The sequence below is a fragment of the Rhipicephalus microplus genome, unplaced genomic scaffold, assembly GCF_043290135.1.
Source record: "Rhipicephalus microplus isolate Deutch F79 unplaced genomic scaffold, USDA_Rmic scaffold_246, whole genome shotgun sequence".
Classification (NCBI taxonomy): Eukaryota; Metazoa; Arthropoda; class Arachnida; order Ixodida; family Ixodidae; genus Rhipicephalus; species Rhipicephalus microplus.
Window position 1 is genome coordinate 95,001 of NW_027464817.1, and position 12,035 is coordinate 107,035.

General features: G+C 60.7%; 2 non-coding genes across 2 annotated transcripts; both read right to left on the reverse strand.

The window, feature by feature from the left end:
* Positions 1–130: 130 nt before the first annotated feature.
* On the reverse strand, positions 131–283 carry LOC142792850 (5.8S ribosomal RNA). The gene has a single exon (XR_012891261.1). It is a non-coding gene; the product is annotated as a 5.8S ribosomal RNA (ribosomal RNA).
* Positions 284–2,002: 1,719 nt separating this feature from the next.
* LOC142792826 (small subunit ribosomal RNA) lies at positions 2,003–3,817 on the reverse strand. The gene has a single exon (XR_012891238.1). It is a non-coding gene; the product is annotated as a small subunit ribosomal RNA (ribosomal RNA).
* Between the last annotated feature and the right edge of the window lie 8,218 nt (positions 3,818–12,035).

Consider the following 12,035-nt stretch of genomic DNA (forward strand, 5'->3'; position numbering starts at 1 on the left):
TCGCCCTTGAGTGGCCGCTGTTGGCGCTCGCTGTGAGGTGTTCAGCGTGCTGTCCGTGTTGCCGACGCGGTCAAAACGAGTCGACGGCTCACGTTCCCTTGTGCGCCGAAGGCTCTCTTGATATGTGATCCGACCCTCAGACAGACGAAGCCAAGGGAAGACCCAAGGCCGCAATGTGCGTTCAAAGAATCAGTGCTCAGTGTGTCCTGCAATTCACACCAAGTCTCGCAGCTGGCTGCGTTCTTCATCGACCCGAGAACCGAGTGATCCACCGCTTAGAGTCGTGAAAAAGTGTTTGTTCAATTCCGTACAGTCAAAACCAAACGTTTCTGGCACTCGGCCAAACAGTGGCCAAGAAGGGCGCTTTTCAGCGCACGCTTGGACTCCAAAACTCTGCCGCGCCTTTTTCGGCTGCCGCAAATCGAGCAAACGGTGTGTTTCGGACGGCGTTTCGCTTTCGCTACTTGCGAGTGCTTTCGTGGTCCACCCCTCTATAAATACTCGGGAGGCGTCGAAGCCGGTTCTCCAAGCCGGACCCGTAGGTATCGTTGTGTGCTCGCTCTCATTGGCCCGCCTAACCAGAAAATGCCTGCGGTACACCCATTTGGATAAGAGTGCACGCAGATGCGGGCCTCGACGGCTACACATTTCCTCGGGCGGCCGCCTCCCGGCCTCCGTGGAGCGCGGGATGCACGGTCCCATCGACAAGCCTCTCCCGTTTTTACCGTGGCGTCGCGGTTCACCACGGCAGGCGGGTCGGTCTCCTCCGCATAAAAAGGGGGACCCCCGCTTTTTGTTCCACGAAATCGCACAAGCTTTTTTCGCATCCACGGTTTGCCACCGCACACCAAAATGCCGATCCGGCTGCCTACTTTAGCCAACAGGTGGAGCCAGGCGCGCCGTACTTGCGCGGCACTTCCCACGTCCACCGAAGTCGGTGCCAAGGACCACTTTCGGCGCCGGAGCCGCGTACGAGCCTACTCGAGGCGGAAGAACGAAGCCAGCAAGGGCCTGGCCGCAAGTGCGTTCAATTGTCGGGACGTCCAAGTCCCTCGTTCTTCCGTGCTTCCTCTTTCGGCAAGTCGTTGCGGCACCTTCCCAAAGCGCGCAGACCCGCTAATCGCGACGAGCGCGACGTGGCCGTGCCGCCTTTCCCTCGGCAGCAAGCAAAACGCCTGGCAACGTCGACGCTCCCCTAACCGCGATCTCGCACCGTGTTTCGTGTGGCGAATTCAAAAGCCGGCCGGCGCTGCTGCAACCATTACGGTCGGTACGCATACGCCGCGGAGGGCGGGACGGTCATCGGAGCGTGCGGTTCCTCCATCGAGTACTGCGCACCTCGGCCGTCGCATCGCCGTGCCATGACCGGCCGCGCGTCAACGCGAACCGGTGCCAGCGAGATCCCTCGCCTGCAAGAACCGACCGGCAGCCTCCGTCACCCGAGGACGCGGAGGCGCTTGCCGCGGACGGCGGGACGGTATGCACTGGTGCACAGCGGACCCGTCACATCGCCAGTTCCTTGACCGACCGCCGACGCTTGTGCCGTTCCTCTCGTACTTGGCAGTCGCCGCGCGATTGTCGGGTCTCGTTCTTGCACGCTCGAACGGTCGGGAGGGCACTCGGCTGGCGTTTCGGGAACGCGCAGCCTCGCCTTCTACCGACGTAACCACGACTCGCCGTTCGCGCTCCGCCGCTCCTGTTTACAGTACTAGGCGGTCCCGCAGCGGTCGGGTCGCGCATTTCGAGCGCTTCGAGCCACGGTGCAGTGGCGGGTCGAAAGCCGACCTATGAGTGCGTTGCGCCGTTTGTACCCGCGTCCGCCACCTGGCCGACCGTCCAAGGTCGCGGTGTTGGCGTCCGCTGGGCGCAACAATTTGTCACGGGGTGCCGCTCCACATTCAGGCAGCCCCGTGGGGAAAAGCCGACCCCGCGTCCAAACGGGGTCAGCGGCAGAAAGTGTCGGGCGCAGACGCAGCTGAGGCGCTCACCCTTCACAATCCGTTAATGATCCTTCCGCAGGTTCACCTACGGAAACCTTGTTACGACTTTTACTTCCTCTAAATGATCAAGTTTGGTCATCTTTCCAACAGACCGGCGCAACCGAAAGGCCGCGCCGGACATCGGTCCGAAGACCTCACTAAATCATTCAATCGGTAGTAGCGACGGGCGGTGTGTACAAAGGGCAGGGACGTAATCAACGCGAGCTTATGACTCGCGCTTACTGGGAATTCCTCGTTCAAGGGGAACAATTGCAAGCCCCTATCCCAATCACGAAAGAAGTTCCACGGGTTACCCAGTCTTTTCAGACAGGGATAAAGACACGCTGCTTCCTTCAGTGTAGCGCGCGTGCGGCCCCGGACATCTAAGGGCATCACAGACCTGTTATTGCTCTGTTTCGTGCGGCTAGGAGCCGCTTGTCCCTCTAAGAAGGTTGTAAGGTGCTGGGAACCCCGCACCTATTTAATAGGCTAGAGTCTCGTTCGTTATCGGAATTAACCAGACAAATCGCTCCACCAACTAAGAACGGCCATGCACCACCATCCACCGAATCAAGAAAGAGCTCTCAATCTGTCAATCCTCCCAGTGTCCGGGCCGGGTAAGTTTTCCCGTGTTGAGTCAAATTAAGCCGCAGGCTCCACTCCTGGTGGTGCCCTTCCGTCAATTCCTTTAAGTTTCAGCTTTGCAACCATACTTCCCCCGGAACCCAAATACTTTGGTTTCCCGGAAGCTGCCCGCCGAGTCATTTGAGTAACTCAGGCGGATCGCTGGTTGGCATCGTTTATGGTCAGAACTAGGGCGGTATCTGATCGCCTTCGAACCTCTGACTTTCGTTCTTGATCAATGAAAACATTCTTGGCAAATGCTTTCGCAGTAGTTCGTCTTGCGACGGTCCAAGAATTTCACCTCTAGCGCCGCAATACGAATGCCCCCGTCCGTCCCTCTTAATCATTACCTCGTATTCCAAAAACCAACAGAACAGAAACGAGGTCTTGTTCTATTATTCCATGCAAGTTTATTCAGGCGACTCGCCTGCGTTGAGCACTCTAATTTTTTCAAAGTAAAAGCACCGGCCATCTCGAGGCACACAATGAAGTGCACCAAGAAAGAACCGGCATGATGTTCAGTCCGAGCCGTCGCATCGGGTAGATGCACTACTCGTCTGGAACTGAGATCCAACTACGAGCTTTTTAACCGCAGCAGCTTTAGTATACGCTATTGGAGCTGGAATTACCGCGGCTGCTGGCACCAGACTTGCCCTCCAATTGATCCTCGTTAAAGGATTTAGAGTGTACTCATTTCAATTACGGGGCCTCAAAAGAGTCCCGTATTGTTATTTTTCGTCACTACCTCCCCGTGCCGGGAGTGGGTAATTTGCGCGCCTGCTGCCTTCCTTGGATGTGGTAGCCGTTTCTCAGGCTCCCTCTCCGGAATCGAACCCTGATTCTCCGTTACCCGTAACAACCATGGTAAGCAAGTAACCTACCATCGAAAGTTGATAAGGCAGACACTTGAAAGAAACGTCGCCGGCTCGTGGCCATGCGATCAGCACAAAGTTATCCAGAGTCACCACACAATACGGGCCGAAACCCGATCGATCTTGGTCTAATAAAAGCACCCGTTACCCAAAGGGCTCCAGGCTCACTGCATGTATTAGCTCTAGAATTGCCACAGTTATCCAAGTAGGAAGAAACGATCTAAGGAACCATAACTGATTTAATGAGCCATTCGCGGTTTCGCCTTATTTCGGCATGTACTTAGACATGCATGGCTTAATCTTTGAGACAAGCATATGATTACTGGCAGGATCAACCAGGTAATCGTTCGACTGCGCGTCCGTCCTCGCCTTCGGCGGGCCGGACGCAGTCTGTGTGCGGCGGAGGCCACCTTCAGGCGCCCCAACACGCTTATTTTGCACTCCGAGATGACGGCGTTCGAGCTCGCTACGGCACAACCTTCCCGAAAGACGAGTGGGAGCCGTGCGGCAAGAAGCACGTTCATGCTCGCTCTTTTTCGTTGCATCGACTCGGTCGCGCCGTGCGGGTTGCCCAAGCCCGCTGCACTGTCGGTGGACCGGCCGGAACTAGCAACGGAGCCGAGACTGCAAAGCCGCCAGACGACGGGTCACGCCCGCGTCTTCGGCGCTTTCGCATCTGAATCGCCCGAGGACGACACGGAACACACCTCGATATCGTGGTAAAACGGCACCGTCCGACAACCAGCCCCTAACGCATCAAGCGGATGAGGCTGCAGACGACTGCCGTGGATTCCCCTGGAGCAGACCCGAGGACACGCTTGACGAGGCCGAAGCCCGCCGCATATCAGACACCCGGTCGCTTTCGCGTACGCCGCTCACGAGAACCCCCACATAATAGCAGCGATAAGTACCCAGACCTCCTTGGGCACTAATACGAGCGTACTCGAGAAAATTTCACCGCGGGTGTGCCCCGAAACGTGTGGCACGTTGAGCGTGCCACAAGTCTACGTCGCTCTCAAACCCGCCGAGGTCGTAGAATTTGCGACCCTACTCACGAAATTCCCACCGAGGATACGGCCGCAAACGTACCGCACCTTGGGTAGGCCACGAGTTTGTGCAACACTACGCTGACGGCACAGCACCGAGGTCGTGCGCGCACGCACGGGAAAATTCCGCCGCGGTTTCTGCCGAAAACGTGAGGCACCACGACTCTCCGCAAGTTCGCGTCGACTGCGAAAGACCGAAGTCGTGAACGACGTGTCCGCTACTCGCCGCCGACACGCTGGACACCAAACGTACAACGACTCGACGGCGTCGTAGAGGCCCACGACGCGGTTTTCCTTAACGACGTCTCGGCGTGGCACCGACAGGTTAGAACGGCCGACCAACGTTCCCTGTCCGCCGTTCGGCTCAGTCGAAGGGCTCGGCGACTTCGGCAACGCTGCGAAGCCGCACGGTGACGCACGCCATGTCCCCATTTTTTTTTTTTTTTCTTTCTGCGTCTGCCGGGGTGCCCCTATAATAGCAGCGATAAGCACCCAGACCGCCGTGGGTCGCTCGCCCCGGCTGACGTGGTTTTTCGTACTCCTGCGGCGGTCGCCGTCAAGCACGTCCAAATACGCTACTTTCGTGGGCGCATTCACGCTCTTTCGCTTCGCCGGAGTGCCAGCACTCACTCTGCCAAAAACGGCGAACATCCGAGCGGCGGTTCCCACTTTTGCGTCGGCGTCGCAAACCCCGCCCCGGCAGACGAGGTTTGCCGTACTCGTGCGACGGTGGCCGGCGGGCACGTCGAAAGACGCCGATATCGTGCGCGAATTGGCGCACCTTGGCTTCACCGGAGTGCCGCCACTGACTCCTCCAAAAACGGCGAAGATCCGAGCGGCGCTTCCCACTTTCGCATCGGCGTCCCGAACTCCGCCCCGGCTGACGCGGTTTACCGTACTCGTGCGACGGTCGCCGGCGAGCACGTGGAAAGACGCCGATATCGTGCCCGAATCAGCTCCGTTCGGCTTCGCCGGAGTGCCAGCACTGGCTCGGCGAAAGACGACGAACATCCGAGCGACGGTTCTCACTATTGCGTACGCGTCGCAAACCCCGCCCCGGCAGACGCACTTTGCCGTACTCGTGCGACGGTCGCCGGCGAGCACGTAGAAAGACGCCGATATCGTGCCGGAATCGGCCCCGTTTGGCTTCGCCGGAGTGCCAGCACTCACTCGGCCACAAACGGCGAACATCCGAGCGGCGGTTCCCACTTAGCCGTCGGCGTCCCGAACTCCGCCCCGGCAGACGCGGTTGCCGAGCTCGTGCGACTAGCGACCGCGAAGCCGTCTCGCGACGCCGCTTTCGTGCGCGGCTCCCACTGCGACCTGGGTCACCCGAGGTCGACGAGCAAGAAAGAATGTCGAAAAAAAATTTTTTTTTTTTTTGCGTCTGCCGGGGTGCCCCTATAATAGCAGCGATAAGCACCCAGACCGCCATGGGTCGCTCGCCCCGGCTGACGTGGTTTTTCGTTTTCCTGCGGTGGTCGTCGTCAAGCACGTCCAAACACGCCACTTTCGTGGGCGCATTCGCGCTCTTTCGCTTCGCCGGAGTGCCAGCACTCACTCTGCCAAAAACGGCGAACATCCTAGTGGCGGTTCCCACTTTTGCGTCGGCGTCGCCAACCCCGCCCCGGCATACGCGGTTTGCCGTACTCGTGCGGCGGTGGCCGGCGGGCACGTCGAAAGACACCGATATCGTGCGCGAGTCGATGCTTCTTGGTCTCGCAGGAGGGCCGCCACTCACTCCTGCAAAAACGGCGAAGATCCGAGCGGCGCTTCCCACTTTTTCGTCGGCATCGCAAACCTCGCCCCGGCAGACGCGCTTTGCCGTACTCGTGCGACGGTCGCCGGCGAGCACGTCGAAATACGCCGATATCGTGCCCGAATCGGCCCCGTTTCGCTTCGCCGGAGTGCCAGCACTCACTCGGCCAAAAACGGCGAACATCCGAGCAGCGGTACCCACTTAGCCGTCGGCATCCCGAACTCCGCGCCGGCTGACGCGGTTGCCGAGCTCGTGCGACTAGCGACCGCGAACGCGTCTCGCGACGCCGCTTTCGTGCGCGGCTCCCATTGCGACCTGGGTTACCCGAGCTCGACCAGCAAAAAAGAAGGTCGAAAAAAAATTTTTTTTTTCTGCGTCTGCCGGGGTGCCCCTATAATAGCAGCGATAAGCACCCAGACCGCCGTGGGTCGCTCGCCCCGGCTGACGTGGTTTTTCGTACTCCTGCAGCGGTCGCCGTCAAGCACGTCCAAATACGCCACTTTCGTGGGCGCTTTCGCGCTCTTTCGCGTCGCCGGTGTGCCAGCACTCACTCTGCCAAAAACGGCGAACATCCTAGTGGCGGTTCCCACTTTTGCGTCGGCGTCGCCAACCCCGCCCCGGCATACGCGGTTTGCCGTACTCGTGCGGCGGTGGCCGGCGGGCACGTCGAAAGACACCGATATCGTGCGCGAGTCGATGCTTCTTGGTCTCGCAGGAGGGCCGCCACTCACTCCTGCAAAAACGGCGAAGATCCGAGCGGCGCTTCCCACTTTTTCGTCGGCATCGCAAACCTCGCCCCGGCAGACGCGCTTTGCCGTACTCGTGCGACGGTCGCCGGCGAGCACGTCGAAATACGCCGATATCGTGCCCGAATCGGCCCCGTTTCGCTTCGCCGGAGTGCCAGCACTCACTCGGCCAAAAACGGCGAACATCCGAGCAGCGGTACCCACTTAGCCGTCGGCATCCCGAACTCCGCGCCGGCTGACGCGGTTGCCGAGCTCGTGCGACTAGCGACCGCGAACGCGTCTCGCGACGCCGCTTTCGTGCGCGGCTCCCATTGCGACCTGGGTTACCCGAGCTCGACCAGCAAAAAAGAAGGTCGAAAAAAAATTTTTTTTTTCTGCGTCTGCCGGGGTGCCCCTATAATAGCAGCGATAAGCACCCAGACCGCCGTGGGTCGCTCGCCCCGGCTGACGTGGTTTTTCGTACTCCTGCAGCGGTCGCCGTCAAGCACGTCCAAATACGCCACTTTCGTGGGCGCTTTCGCGCTCTTTCGCGTCGCCGGTGTGCCAGCACTCACTCTGCCAAAAACGGCCAACATCCGAGCGGCGGTTCCCACTTTTGCGTCGGCGTCGTAAACCCCGCCCCGGCAGACGCGGTTTGCCCTACTCGTTCGACGGTCGCCGGCGAGCGCGTCGAAAGACGCCGATATCGTGCGCTAATTGGCGCTCCTTGGCTTCTCCGGAGTGCCGCCACTCACTCCTCCAAAAACGGCGAAGATCCGAGCGGCGTTCTCCACTTTCGCATCGGCGTCCCGAACTCCGCCCGGGCTGACGCGGTTTACCGTACTCGTGCGACGGTCGCCGCCGGGCACGTCGAAAGACGCCGATATCGTGCCGTAATCGGCCCCGTTTGGCTTCGCCCGAGTGCCAGCACTCACTCGGCCAAAAACGGCGAACATCCGAGCAGCGTTTCCCACTTTCGCATCGGCGTCCCGAAGCCCGCCCCGGCAGACGCGGTTTGCCCTACTCGAGCGACGGTCGCCGGCGATCACGTCGAAAGGCGCCGAATTCGTGCACGAATCGATGCTTCTTGGTCTCGCAGGAGGGCCGCCACTCACTCCTGCAAAAACGGCGAAGATCCGAGTTGCGCTTCCCACTTTTTCGTCGGCGTCCCGAACTACGCCCCGGCTGACGCGGTTTACCGTACTCGTGCGACGGTCGCCGGCGGGCACTTCAAAATACGCCGATTTCGTGGGCGCATTCACGCTGTTTCGCTTCCCCGGAGTGCCAACACTCACTCTGCCGAAAGCGGCGATCATCCGAGCGGCGGTTCCCACTTTTGCGTCGGCTTCGCAAACGGCGCCCCGGCAGACGCGCTCGTGCGACGTACTCGTGCGACGGTCGCCGGCGAGCACGTCGAAAGACGCCGATATCGTGCTCGAATCGACCCCGTTTCGCTTCGCCGGAGTGCTGCCAGTCACGGCGCAGAAAACGGCGAACAAGTGTTTTTTTTTTTTTTTTCCTAGAATTTGTGTTATAGAAGGCACATTTGATATCGGACGATAATTTTCAACTTTATCACGCGCACCGATTTTCGTGTAGAGGTTTGCAAGTTTATGGGAATTTCTCCACTTGGAATAATGCGATTTAGTAGTACTACGAGAACTTCATGGATGTACTCAAGGGTACGGGGCAAGTCAGTTACGTCAACACCTGCAGATTTTTTACACTTCAAACTGAAAATTGTTGGTTGTGAGTCCTCGTGTGATATTAAAGGCCGATTCGCTAACACATAGAACAAAGAAAGAAAGGAAGAAAAAACGCCCGCGCTCGCTCAAGAAACCTGGGTTCGCAACAAGTGGCAACAACAAGCAACCGAGCGAGTGCGCCAAAACCCGTGGCGGCCGAACAAACGCGAAGTCCCAACCGCGTCAGCCGGGGCGGCACGGGACAGGAAAAATCACTTCAGCCGGGGCGGCGGGGCACCGAATAAACCTCGTCACCTCGTCGCAGGATAAAAGAGGAAACAAAAAGTCTAAACAGCGTCTGCTGAAGCGAATGCGTAATAAAACAACAACAACAACAAAAAAAAAACACCCGCGCTCAAGAAGTCTGCAATCCTCACAAAAGGCGACTGTGACCGAGCAGCGTCAGCCGGGGCCGTGCGGAAACGGAAAAACCGCGACTACCGGGGCGTCGAGGCACCGAAAAATCCACTTCAGCCGCGGCGAAAAAAAAAAACAAAAAGAAAGACGGAGGGGGGGGGGGAACCACGTCTGCCGGGGCGAAGGAAAAAAAAAACGCGTCTGCCGGGGCGAGCCCGGGTGCGGCACCACCGGGAAAACTGTGGCAAACAGACATGGCGATCGAGTGAGTGGGCCGCCAGCCAGGCTCAGCCAAAAAGTGCAAAGTCCGAACTGCGTCAGCCGGGGCGGCAAAAACCGCGTCAGCCGGGGCGGCGCAAAAAACCGCGTCTGCCGGGGCGGCACGAAACCGCGTCAGCCGGGGCGGGGCGAAAACTGCGTCAGCCGGGGCGAAAAGAAAAAAAAAAAACGCGTCTGCCGGGGCAAGCCCGGGTGCGGCACCACCGGGAAAACTGTGGCAAACAGACATGGCGATCGAGTGAGTGGGCCGCCAGCCAGGCACAGCCGAAAAGTGCAAAGTCCGAACCGTGTCAGCCGGGGCGACGCAAAAACCGCGTCAGCCGGGGCGGCGCGAAAACCGCGTCAGCCGGGGCGGCACGAAACCGCGTCAGCCGGGGCGGCGCGAAAACTGCGTCAGCCGGGGCGGCGCGAAAACCTCGTCAGCCGGGGCGAGCGAAAAGGGGGGGGGGGGAACCACGTCTGCCGGGGCGAAAGAAAAAAAAAACGCGTCTGCCGGGGCGAGCCCGGGTGCGGCACCACCGGGAAGACTGTGGCAAACAGACATGGCGATCGAGTGAGTGGGCCGCCAGCCAGGCTCAGCCCAAAAAGTGCCAAGTCCGAACTGCGTCAGCCGGGGCGGCAAAAACCGCGTCAGCCGGGGCGGCGCGAAAACCGCGTCTGCCGGGGCGGCGCGAAAACTGCGTCAGCCGGGGCGAGCCCGGGTGCGGCACCACCGGGAAAACTGTGGCTAACAGACATGGCGATCGAGTGAGTGGGCCACCAGCCAGGCTCAGCCAAAAAGTGCCAAGTCCGAACTGCGTCAGCCGGGGCGGCAAAAACCGCGTCAGCCGGGGCGGCGCAAAAAAACCGCGTCTGCCGGGGCGGCACGAAACCGCGTCAGCCGGGGCGGCGCGAAAACTGCGTCAGCCGGGGCGAAAGAAAAAAAAAAACGCGTCTGCCGGGGCGAGCCCGGGTGCGGCACCACCGGGAAAACTGTGGCAAACAGACATGGCGATCGAGTGAGTGGGCCGCCAGCCAGGCACAGCCGAAAAGTGCTAAGTCCGAACTGCGTCTGCCGGGGCGGCACGAAACCGCGTCAGCCGGGGCGGCGCGAAAACCGCGTCTGCCGGGGCGGCACGAAACCGCGTCAGCCGGGGCGGCGCGAAAACTGCGTCAGCCGGGGCGAGCCCGGGTGCGGCACCACCGGGAAAACTGTGGCAAACAGACATGCCGATCGAGTGAGTGGGCCGCCAGCCAGGCACAGCCGAAAAGTGCTAAGTCCGAACTGCGTCTGCCGGGGCGGCACGAAACCGCGTCAGCCGGGGCGGCGCGAAAACCGCGTCTGCCGGGGCGGCACGAAACCGCGTCAGCCGGGGCGGCGCGAAAACTGCGTCAGCCGGGGCGAGCCCGGGTGCGGCACCACCGGGAAAACTGTGGCAAACAGACATGGCGATCGAGTGAGTGGGCCGCCAGCCAGGCACAGCCGAAAAGTGCTAAGTCCGAACTGCGTCAGCCGGGGCGGCAAAAACCGCGTCAGCCGGGGCGGCGCAAAAAACCGCGTCTGCCGGGGCGGCACGAAACCGCGTCAGCCGGGGCGGCGCGAAAACTGCGTCAGCCGGGGCGAAAGAAAAAAAAAAACGCGTCTGCCGGGGCGAGCCCGGGTGCGGCACCACCGGGAAAACTGTGGCAAACAGACATGGCGATCGAGTGAGTGGGCCGCCAGCCAGGCACAGCCGAAAAGTGCTAAGTCCGAACTGCGTCTGCCGGGGCGGCACGAAACCGCGTCAGCCGGGGCGGCGCGAAAACCGCGTCTGCCGGGGCGGCACGAAACCGCGTCAGCCGGGGCGGCGCGAAAACTGCGTCAGCCGGGGCGAGCCCGGGTGCGGCACCACCGGGAAAACTGTGGCAAACAGACATGGCGATCGAGTGAGTGGGCCGCCAGCCAGGCACAGCCGAAAAGTGCTAAGTCCGAACTGCGTCTGCCGGGGCGGCACGAAACCGCGTCAGCCGGGGCGGCGCGAAAACCGCGTCTGCCGGGGCGGCACGAAACCGCGTCAGCCGGGGCGGCGCGAAAACTGCGTCAGCCGGGGCGAGCCCGGGTGCGGCACCACCGGGAAAACTGTGGCAAACAGACATGGCGATCGAGTGAGTGGGCCGCCAGCCAGGCACAGCCGAAAAGTGCTAAGTCCGAACTGCGTCTGCCGGGGCGGCACGAAACCGCGTCAGCCGGGGCGGCGCGAAAACCGCGTCTGCCGGGGCGGCACGAAACCGCGTCAGCCGGGGCGGCGCGAAAACTGCGTCAGCCGGGGCGAGCCCGGGTGCGGCACCACCGGGAAAACTGTGGCAAACAGACATGGCGATCGAGTGAGTGGGCCGCCAGCCAGGCACAGCCGAAAAGTGCTAAGTCCGAACTGCGTCAGCCGGGGCGGCAAAAACCGCGTCAGCCGGGGCGGCGCAAAAACCGCGTCTGCCGGGGCGAAATAAAAAAAAAACAAAGAAAAAAGCCCGCGCTTAATCAAAAGAAAACAAAGAAAAAAGCTTGCGCTTAATCAAAAGAAAACAAACAAAAAAAGTTCGCGCTTAAGCCTGGCGGTGGAACCACCGGGGCAAACAGACCTGGCGATCGAGTGAGTGGGCCGCCAGCCGGGGTGAGCCAAAAAGTGCAAAGTC